The following is an 11251-nucleotide window of genomic DNA, read 5'->3' on the forward strand; positions in this document are numbered from 1 at the left end:
ACGTGCTCCACAACAAGCATTGCCATGCATGCACAACACTGGCTTTGTGATCAATGCAATTAAACCTTAGAAATATAGTACTTCTTAAATATTCTCAGCAAGAAAAGTTGGTCCAGTGAAGCAAGTGTTTTTCATAAACTTGGGAGGAAATGTTTGAAATTTGATCATTTAAAGCTTCTGTTCATGTGGATATGATGGAAAAGAGCTTGATTCTTTGACTCAGCACTTAATATTTCGTCCAGTTTTAAGCCCCCCACCCAGCCCCTCATTGTCTCCTTGCGAATATTAATTATTTCTCTCTTGAACAGAACAGAACATAACCATTCTGAAGAGAATTGTTCTTTTTGGGGGAGTTGTATTAAGAGCTCTTTCCAAGTTGATTGTTTGTGGAGAGAACACTCGGAAGAGGAGAATCACATAGGTGTGGTGTTGTGAACTCTAAGGCCATAAACATAAGGTTTATTTCTGGTGGAAGATATTTTAACTTACAGGCTCCTCTGGCACATGTCAATACTCAGCACGACGCTGATATTTCTTGAAAACTTTACTGTAACCTTTACTCCATTTCCGCTACTCCCTGACGCACAGATTTCAGAATCTTCCTGTTTGTCCACTAAGGTTCAACCAAATCATTTCACAGAAATTGAGCTAAAGTTATTACACTTTTGACAGTCTTCATTTGATTTGATCTGATTCAGTTTGTGTACATTTACTTCTATTCAAAAGCATGAACACAGCATATATAACCTCACATACTGACCCTAAAATCAATACATTGGGCCGCAGTTCTCTTTGAGGTTATCTGGGGTCTCCAAGCCCACAGGCATGACATGCAGTATCACAGGTGCTCTCACTGAGCAGCAGGCACCAGGGGCAGCAAGTGGTTTCCATAGGAACCAGTTTCTGCTAGCCTGTGGCAGCCAACACACAGCACACTGGAGTAAGTGCGCTAGAGTGGAGAAGGAGAGAGCCACTAGAGACACGTTTTAGGGGGGATGTGAGAGCTCTCCACCAGGTGAGTCAGAGAGAGAGAGAGAGAAGTCAACAGAATATAGCTTCAGCGGTGATTCACAAACATCTAATTTTGCATGAAATGGGTGACAGTCATCAAAAGTTGGGGGGGGGGGGGGTAGGAATTGGGGTGAGGGGTAAGAGAGCAAAGAGGTCCACTGCAATCCCAAAAAGTAGCCTTAGTAGATGTATCTGTTGGAAGTGAATGTCAGAGATGGAAATCCTGTGAACCTTTGTTACACAACACAAAGAGACGACTTATCCTACCTCAGACTGGAAGACTTTCTTACTGTCTCTCTCACTGTCTGGGATGCTCAGACATAACAGTTCAAGTGGTGTGTGTGTGTGTGTGTGTGTGTGTGTGTGTGTGTGTGTGTGTGTGTGTGTGTGTGTGTGTGTGTGTGTGTGTGTGTGTGTGTGTGTGTGTGTGACGTCTTAAAATGTCTACTTCAGTATTGTGGGGCAACAAACACATGGCAGGTTCACCTAACTAGTGCTTCATAGTCAAAGTTAGGATCCGGATCAGATTTGTATTTAACAAGAGGCAGAAATGCATTTGGTTTTGTGATGTTGCTAATAGCTGCAGGCTATGCCACCACATTGTTCTGATTAATGACAACTCTCTAGTTTTACCAAATGAATAATGAACATGTATAGTATATATAAGTATACTCTTTAGATCCTGAGAGGGAAATTTGGTCTCTGCATTTATCCCAATCTGTGAATTAGTGAAACACACTCAGAACACACAGTGAGGTGAAGCACACACTAATCCCGACGCAGTGAGCTACAGCAGCGCTCGGGGAGCAGTGAGGGGTTAGGTGCCTTGTTCAAGGGCACATCAGCCGTTCCTACTGGTCGGGGTTCGAACCGGCAACCCTCCGGTTACAAGTCCGAAGCCCTAACCAGTAGGTTAGGCCACGGCCACGGCCACCGGAGGGTTGCCGGTTCGAACCCCAACCAGTAGGAACGGCTGATGTGCCCTTGAACAAGGCACCTAACCCCTCACTGCTCCCCGAACGCTGCTGTAGCTCACTGCGTCGGGATTAGTGTGTGCTTCACCTCACTGTGTGTTCTGAGTGTGTTTCACTAATTCACAGATTGGGATAAATGCAGAGACCAAATTTCCCTCTCAGGATCTAAAGAGTATACTTATATATACTATACATGTTCATTATTGTTTGTGATTACACCAACAATATTACAGCATGTGCTTATGGTTGTCAGTTGAGCCTAGGCTGACTACCCTCTCGATTTGGTCAACATTTGACACCAGTATAAGAAGACTTTTTAACCCTCCTGTTGTGTTCATTTAATCTAGTTTGTGTTCCCTGTCAAAAATGACCGCTGCATTATAACTTGTTATAAATCCATAGTAACCTATATATTGTGATGCAAGTCACCCCGCTCACAATTTGTTTGATCTACTGCCCTCTGGGAAGAGGTACAGAAGCCTGCGCCCCCCAGACCACCAGACTCACTAACAGCTTCATACACCAGGCTGTTGGGATCCTGAACTCTCTCCCCCTCTCCCCTCCACCCTCAGCTACATAACATCCTGGACTTTTTAGACCCAAAATGGCTGCCTTGCACTACTCCACTTGCACTACTCCACTTGTACACTTGCACACTTGCAACTTGTTGTTGTTGTCCTGTTGTCCTGAACACTTCTGAACACACTTCTGCTGCTCTTACATAACTTGCACCACTATGCCACTTGCATACTTAGGTCAAACAAAACTACCTCAGCCATTTATTGGCCTGACTTTTGCACTATTATATTGACTGTCTACTGTATGCACAATTGCACAATTTCTACCAAATATTGCTGCTCTTATTTCTTCATTGTATGTGCCTTCTTATTTTTACTTTTTATATTGTTTACTTGAATGTTATGTTTGTCTGTGGACCTAATTGGTAAAATATGTCTTGTCTCCACCGTGGGATAGTAGGAAACGCAATTTCGATCACTTTGTATGTCTTGACATGTGAAGAAATTGACAATAAAGCAGACTTGGACTTTGACTTTGACTTTGACTATATTATCATCTAATGTTGTAATAGACCTTTGTATCAACGTATGTTCTATTGGATATTACCAGTTTTGAACTTCTATTTGCAATTATGGCCTGCAGGCCTCATTGACCTGAGCTCATGCAAGTCAGAAAGGGGAAGATACTATTGGGGAAAGGTTCCAGTGGGGGCTGGCATAGAAGCAAAAAGGGAGAGTGAGGATGTGTTTGTGTGTGTGTGTTTTTATGTATAGAAGCACACATACAGGCCATCTGATCAATAGGTATGTGCCTGGACTTAATTGTATAGACTGATCATTTTCTCACCCATTAATTTCTAATGGCCTGTCATTTTTGACCGAGAATTAACATGGGTGTTCTAAAGTTAAATAAAACACTCAAATTATTATGAAAATGTATATCCATGCGTTTTGTACGTTCAGATGCCCTGTGTTAACAAAGTCATGGAGCATCATAGTCAGAATAAATTAACCATATTTTTGAGAGAAAAGAATTGTCAAACGGTCACATTTCACCGCGAACACAACAGAGGGGTTAAGAGCAGAATTGACTGCTTTGGTCTGTGCTTTGCATGGGAAAGGGTATTTGTTTATGGGCTTAGGTGTTCTAAATAGAGTTAGTCATCAGCATCGTCCTTTCTCATCCCTCATAAGTAGTAATTGACGAGGCCGTGAGTCATGGTTCAAGACCCACTTTTCCAGTTGAGTGCTTTAATAAAGATATAAAGAAATGTTTTCACAACATTGTCATTTGGTCGAGAATTATCATCATTACATAACTGACAACGAGCATTGATAACTTTATCAGTTGCTTTGAGAAAAGACCACAAACGATAACAATAACATTATCTGTGCTCAAACATTCCTTGTCATGTCATTGCTGACTGTTTCCTTAGCTGTTCCATCATTCCAAAGTGCTGTTTAGGCTACATTTAGCATGATATAGCGCTCACCATTTTATTTTGAAATAAAATGCATATAGCCTATCTGTAGGAAAGGGACTGACTTAGAAGCATGGCAAAGTTATGGAGTTGGTGCATCTTTTATTTTGAGGCAAATCCTGGTAAATCTGCCAGATGCTCAAGAACGCCAGGAGGCTTGTGGGGTGATTATGTTTTCGTTTCATTATTTATAACTTGTTGTGACACTCGAAAGACCTCCTCTGCATGTCCATCTATCGCACTCACCTCAAATGCCTTTGCACTGCGTTTTGCAGTCAGACTTTCGTCGAAAAAAATAGCCTAGGTCTCGGATATAGTCTCTGATATATATAGCCTAGGCCATATATTCACATGCCCAAACGTGTTATTCAAACGCAGATTTTTTTTGGAACAAACAGAAGTCGCTGTAAGGTCATACAAAGTTGTAAGAAGACTAGTCAACACCGAGTTTCAGTCACAGGCTTTGTGAAGAAAAATACATTGTTGCCCTCTCAGGTTGGAGACATCATTCTACAACAGTGATGGAATTTGGAACAATTCAGTGACCAAATTAAAGCAATAGCCATCTGGAAATAAACCATATAGCTCTACTTTACAAAAAACTTGACCATGTATTTCTATAAGACTAACCAGCGCCTTTCAGTAATGACACATACAACTTACCTAAATGCGCGTTTTTCGATGCACTTTTTATTTTTCACTTCAATAAACAAAATCCACTTGTAGCTAATGTACAGTGTATCGAGCTGTTGCAACACTTGTCTCCAGATACATCCTCGTTTTCATTTGGAACGAAAATCCTAACACCAGTCTTTCCAAGAACTTCAATACGAAGGCAATGAATAGCAGTATATGCTGTATATCTTCTATAGTTCCTCGCCGAAACTGCACTGACTTCTTCCCACAGTAATTACTGCTCGGGCGCACTCTCCTTGGCGGAATCCAGCGCTGATATTTAGAAATGCTGTGTCAATCGCGTCTCGACACAGCGTGGGTAGACCGAGAGGGAGGGGGGTGTGCTTGTCACTTTGATTATGTTCTCCACTCAGTGCGGCTGTGTGCCTGCATGAGTAGGTGTGTGCGCGGTGACGCATGCCTGCTATTGTAGTGGAATAATGGTCAATGTTTTGGCCTGGGTAATTCAAGCCCTCGTGATAGTTTTCCCCAAGTAACCCGTTTCATGACTTCCATCATGTTTTGAGTTATAACTGTCCAGATTAAGACAGTGTGAAGTGCATGAAATGAATGGATGTGTTTGACGGGGGGGGGTTCCTACCAAAAAATTACTGGAACTTCATCCTGCCACAAGTTGTCTACTTGACTTCATAAACCTCATCCTTTCGCGGACATTCCTTCTCGCGCACGATCTCGCTGCCAGCCAAATTCTCTCCCACAGCATGCAGAGACCATGTCAAAGCCAGTTAGCCTTTCAAATGCAAACACCACTCTATATCAACACTGAATGTGCAAGCGCCAGGTAGCCTGTAGGGGAAAGAACACAAAACCACAGCAAAGTTGTTCCCCAAGACTTCATTAGAATATACTCATTCTTCGAGAGAAAGTTTTTTTTAGATAGATAGATAGATAGATAGATAGATAGATAGATAGATCCTGATTGAAATGTTAGGCATCCGGTGGCTTATACAACCATAACACAACAAACACACATAAGCCTGTAACACACATATATCATATAGTCTATAAAAAATCCCTCACAGAAATGTCAAAATGAAAGAGCATGTGAAGTTATTACAAAGGTCTGGTATGGACTGATCATGTGATGCATTGACCATGATAAGATGCTATAGTAGAGTGTGTGGTGGTAGTGCAAAAGTGAACAGTGCAGGGATTGAACAAACTTGTTATTAAATATTAACTATGACTATGAAAAGTCAAGAATGTAAACATAATAGAATTGCTTTACAAGAAAAAGAATATACCTTAAACAATATATAACAGGGAATAAGTTATAAGGTGTGGATATTGTTTCAAGGTGCCTGCACTTCTTTTCTTTTCCTTAAAGTGCCTGAGAAGTAATGCTTGGTTTTATTATTTTTCTATTTTTTTTGTTAGAACACATCAGACTCTGTTTGCGATTGTTTGATCTATAAAAAATCTGTTTTTTGATTGATCAAGAGGGGGGACTGTAGAATTCTGGGGTATTCTTACTGTATTCTGATGTGTTCATATGTTACTTCTGTGTGTAGTATACAACAGGGAGAGGTCCATATTATTGTACATAACTGTGCCTTAGGCCTGTGTACAAGCAGGAAGGTCATACAGGCCGATGTTTAGGAACATCCGAGGAACATCAGTGATAACATGGGCCGAGGGAGACAGTATGTCTGCCTATTCAGACTAGTATCTGCATCTGGCCAGGGCCGGGTTGTGTACACTGGTTGGCACCTGCCACGTTGGCATGATTGACGTTTGTATGTTTTAGTATAACAGGCTTTGTCTTAGGTTTTGACACGGAGACGGATCGAGGAAGCAACCCAAGGAGCATCTTCTGTCGGAAGGCTCAGCAGCCGCTTCTAATAACAACCACAACTGTTGAGACTTAGCCTGTGTTCTGTTATTCATTGTTGTACCATCTACAATAAATCATCATCTAATCGCCGATCCTGATCCCGCCGTCAAGCTTTATTGACCATCTTCAATACAGACATTATAGCTAAAACACAACGCAACAACCAGAGAATCCAACAATATTATGACCATAGTCCAGATTGTGTAGAAGGGCTAATATAGCCTGTAAAACAGTCAGGTGGACAGCAGACAGTTATAGGCCTATGATGGTAGGGGCTGAGAGAGACAGGCTCTTAAGTAGAAAGAAAACCAATTGAAATACTTTTAGTTTAGACGAAGTATAATAAAGTAAACAATTGTAACTTGACAGCCAGCCAGCCTGAAAAACAAAATCTTTGTTCAAAGTATGCAGGCACTGCATCTTTAATAAAGCATACGATGTTCCTGTTTTGTTCTTTTTTGGTGAACTTTAGAAGTTATTTGGGTCAACCTGGAACTTGTATTCCAATGAAATGACATTGCACAGATAATTAGATAAGAATACTAAAGAGTAATTTTCTTCATAATGTTGATGCTCTATTTCTCTCTCTCTCTCTCTCTGTGTGTGTGTGTGTGTGTGAATGCTGTAAATGTTGTGCTGCTAACAGTTTCTATGGAAACCATTCCTCTTTGCAAACCCTCTCCCCATCTCACTGCTTCTACATTCTAGGCAGCAGTGGGGACTTATTTCAAATGCTTTTTATTACTGTGAATGGGAAGGTGGGAGTGTGTCTATACACTTTCAGACCACATGGTGGGTGGGTGGAAAGTCCTAGGAGAGATGGTGAAATGAAAAAAGGTGATTGCAGGTTGGGGTGAGAACTAGGATCATTCAAAATCAGCTGGAGGGGGTAATGTCTATATTTGCACTATGGGATGGTTGCAAAAATAAACCGGGTGTAATGGGCTCAAACAAGGATTGAGGAACTGACTGAGTCAGAATAAACACTGTGGAGTTGAAGGGAGGGTTTAACCCTTAATAGTGGGGGTTTCTGTTCCGCAACAATTGAAGGTTCTAAAATTCTATGTTGAATTCAATGAACCCAGATATTCTTTAGAACGTTCATTTTCCAACATTCCCGTACACCTTTAAGGGTTGACAATTCATTGACAATGACGAGGAAACTGTTCATGAGTTCAACACTTCAATATTTATTCAGTCCTGCAGAAACATTATTCTTTGCAAGTCTCATCAGTAGACAGAGCAGGCTGGCAGAGGCACTTGTTTTCTCCACTCTAGCACTGTGTCTGTATGATCAGAGGCCTGGCAGGGGAAAAGTGCAATGAAGATTCACATTTCATTTGTGAATTTTAAAATGTATACAACACTGTTCAAAACAACAGCTCTGATGAAGCTGTGACTTGTCTAAAGCACTAGCCTGTGAGAACCGTGACCCTAAGGAGGCTGAGAGGAGTGTGACTCGTCAGAGTTTGTTTTGTATTTATAGCCAGTAATCATCCCTGCAGGCCGGATTAGTTCCCACAGCCTTATACCTTATGATATAGATTGGCAGGTGGCAGCTCCCTCTCTTTTAGATATGTATGCAGCAATCTCATGTCTTTCTTCCAGTATGTTTCTGTCAGTCCATATACTGCCTTTCTTTCTTTCTTTCTCTATTTATTATCTCTATTTATTTATTATCTTTCTTTCACATTCAGATACTTAGCTTTGCACGAGCTTTGTTAATGTGACTGGTGACTTAATGATACTGGTATCATTTGTTTACTTTATGTGATAAATGAAATAAAAAACAATTGATGGCACCCCCATCTTTGATATCAAACAATCACATGTACAGGTACACCTGTTTGTTGTAACTGTAAGTTGTCCTGATGTAGCCACCTCACTGCTACCTTTTGTGGTACAGGAGTTTCAGAGACTTAGCCATCAGTAATGATATCCACATTAAGATTTTCCATTTGGTCAGGGCCGTTGACTTGCGACAGGGAAAAGGGGACTGCAGGGATTATGACAGTGCAGGGCAGAGCACCAAAGCCACCAGTGGGGTGGTGGGTGGGGGGCGGTGCAGCAGTGCCACGGGCAGTGTGGTGGAGAGACGTGGTTTTAGTGGTGAATTAGGAGCTTAAGAGGATTGCTGTGCTGGGTTGATCAGCGGAAGGCAGATTGACGTGAAGATGCAAGCTTGGAGGCTGATTCAGTGGACTGTCCACAACAGGGTTTGTGTGTGTGTGTGTGTGTGTGTGTGTGTGCGTCTGCAAAAGATGTGCAAAACTGCCTTCTACAGGAAGGGATCTTAGATGCTAGCTGTGCAGTCATATTCGTCCACAGCTTCACACTTGGTGTAGTGGGCTAGTTTGATGGGGGGAAAACCAGCAAGCTCACTCTTCCTCCATATTCTCTGAACGAGAGTTTAAATACCTGTTCAATCGTACCCCTACTAGACCAGCTTTTTACATTTTGCCAAAAGTCCACAAAAGTCTCTCCAATCCACCAGGTCGCCCAATTGTTGCAGGCAACAATAGCCTTACTGAACCACTCTCTTACTTTGTAGACTTCATCCTAAGGCCTTTGGTCACCACGCTCCCTAGCTACCTCAGGGACACGTCTGACTTCCTGAAATGTTTATCACAGATTGGTCATTTAGGTCAGAATGTTTTGCTTGCCACTATGGATGTAACCTCTTTATACACTAACATCCCTCACATTGACGGTTTGACCGCTCTTAAATATTTCCTTGATCTTCGGACTGATGATGATGGACTAACAACTGAATTCATTGTAAAAATGGCTGAACTAGTGCTTACTAAAAATTACTTCTTGTTTGAACATCAATATTACCTTCAGATCAGTGGCACAGCCATGGGTGCCACTATTACCCCTGACTATGCCAATTTATATCTTGGTTTCTTGGAAGAACAGTATGTGTTTAATAACAATCTTTTTTTAGAGAAGATCATGTTGTTCAAAAGATACATTGATGATTGTTTTGTGATTTTCCATGGTTCATTATCTGAATTTGAATTGTTTGTCTTGTATATGAACTGCTTAAGACCATCCATCAAGTTTACTTATTCAGCTAGTACCACCTGTGTGAACTTTTTAGACACTTGTATTTCACTTAATGATGGAAACATTGTCTCCCCTTTGTACAGGAAAGACACAGAGAAAATAGTTTACTTCATGCCACAAGTGCCCATCCTACATCTCTGAAATGAGGTCTGCCCTTCAGTCAGTTCACCAGACTGCACCGGATTTGCTCCGACAAAAATGACTTTGAGGCCCAAGCCAGAATCCTATACAGAAATTTTAGCTCTAGAGGATATCCCAACAGCTGGCTTGATAGAGCACTAGACAAAGTATGTGCATCTGATACACAACCACCCAATTTGACCTCTAAACAAAAGGAGAACCTCTCTATTATAAAATTGACATATAGTCCTCTGAGCAGTGACATCAGAAACATTGTTAATTCATATAATTAAAAGCGATGACCAACTGAATGGTCTCTTTCAGAATTTACCTCTCTGTGTCTTTCTAGAAACCCTAATCTCATAGATAGGCTGGTCCATGCTGACACTGCCACGCCGCCTCCTCCTAGCACTCTCTCTAATGACAAGGGTAATTTCCCCTGCAAAAGTTGCACTTCATGTTCACACTACCTAACTTCAGTCTTTCACACATCCACACACACATAAGACATATAAAATCAAACAGTTCATCACATGCAGATCCACCCATGTTGTGTATATTTTAATCTGTCCTTGCCCATTGCTCTATGTAGGTAAAACCACCAGGGCCTTACGAACAAGAGTAATTGAACATATGACTTTGTTTAAGTCTTTTCTTTCAGTGTGCGAACTACTCCTCTCTCTCTCTTCAACTCTTGGTTTAAACGCACCTGGCTAAACTGTAGATCATCTGAGCGCAACAATACTCCCCTGCATCCGAAAAAACATTGCAAAATACTTACACAAACCTCATCATCAGTTGAAACTGAATAAAAAAAATACTGATGGAAAAGTCATCAGGTCAGACATCATCTTCATCAAGGCATAATCTTACAAACAGCAAGGGCAATAAATCTTAGCAAACTTACAAAGAGCATTGAAGATGCAGTGGTGATGTAAACACTACCATCTAGTGTTCAGCATCAATCCTCACAATCACATGCCTCTCCAGAGGCTAAAAGCTGATTTGCAACAACAACCATGTACCCCAGTCACATATGCATGTGTACCAGAAATATTTATTTTGTCGACTGTTTATGTCTACTGAAGATGTGATATGTCTATGCAACATTCACTTTACGACAGACGTGACAAAACAATCAAGTGTATGTCATTGCTCACCTTACGAAATGATTGTCTATGGCAAGTCAAGTTTCCATCTCATTTGGATACAAGTAAACTGTTGATCTGTTTATGTGCTCCATGGTATCGTTTAATTCTGCTGATGTGCATGTCGTCTTTTATCCAAAGCGACACACATATGTCAATTATATCACATCACAGGGTCATTGGCACAAGGGCACAATAGTGGAAACCGGGTATTGAATCCACAACTTTTGAAAAGTCGATATAACACAGCAGATGACATGTCTGTCATAAAGTGAATGTTGCATAGACATAGACATCGACAAATGTTAGGTCACCTCTTCAGTAGACATAAACAGTCGACAAAATAAATATTTCTGGCACACGTGGATAGTCATAAAATACACCACAGCAAAAATAGGCT

The 11251-nt window shown here is 41.1% G+C and overlaps 1 protein-coding gene across 2 annotated transcripts in view; it reads right to left on the bottom strand.

The window, feature by feature from the left end:
• kcnj4 (potassium inwardly rectifying channel subfamily J member 4) overlaps nt 1-5433 on the bottom strand; it is a 10523-nt gene extending 5090 nt beyond the window's left edge. The window contains exon 1 of one of the 2 annotated variants that reach the window (XM_048246055.1): nt 5261-5433. The gene's annotated coding sequence lies outside the window, so the exon portion shown is untranslated. Of the gene's footprint in view, nt 1-4647; nt 4973-5260 lie in introns of those variants that run through there. The other variant, XM_048246054.1, reaches the window with a different exon arrangement.
• Between the last annotated feature and the right edge of the window lie 5818 nt (nt 5434-11251).

Source organism: Alosa alosa, chromosome 6 (genome assembly GCF_017589495.1).
Source record: "Alosa alosa isolate M-15738 ecotype Scorff River chromosome 6, AALO_Geno_1.1, whole genome shotgun sequence".
NCBI lineage: Eukaryota > Metazoa > Chordata > Actinopteri > Clupeiformes > Clupeidae > Alosa > Alosa alosa.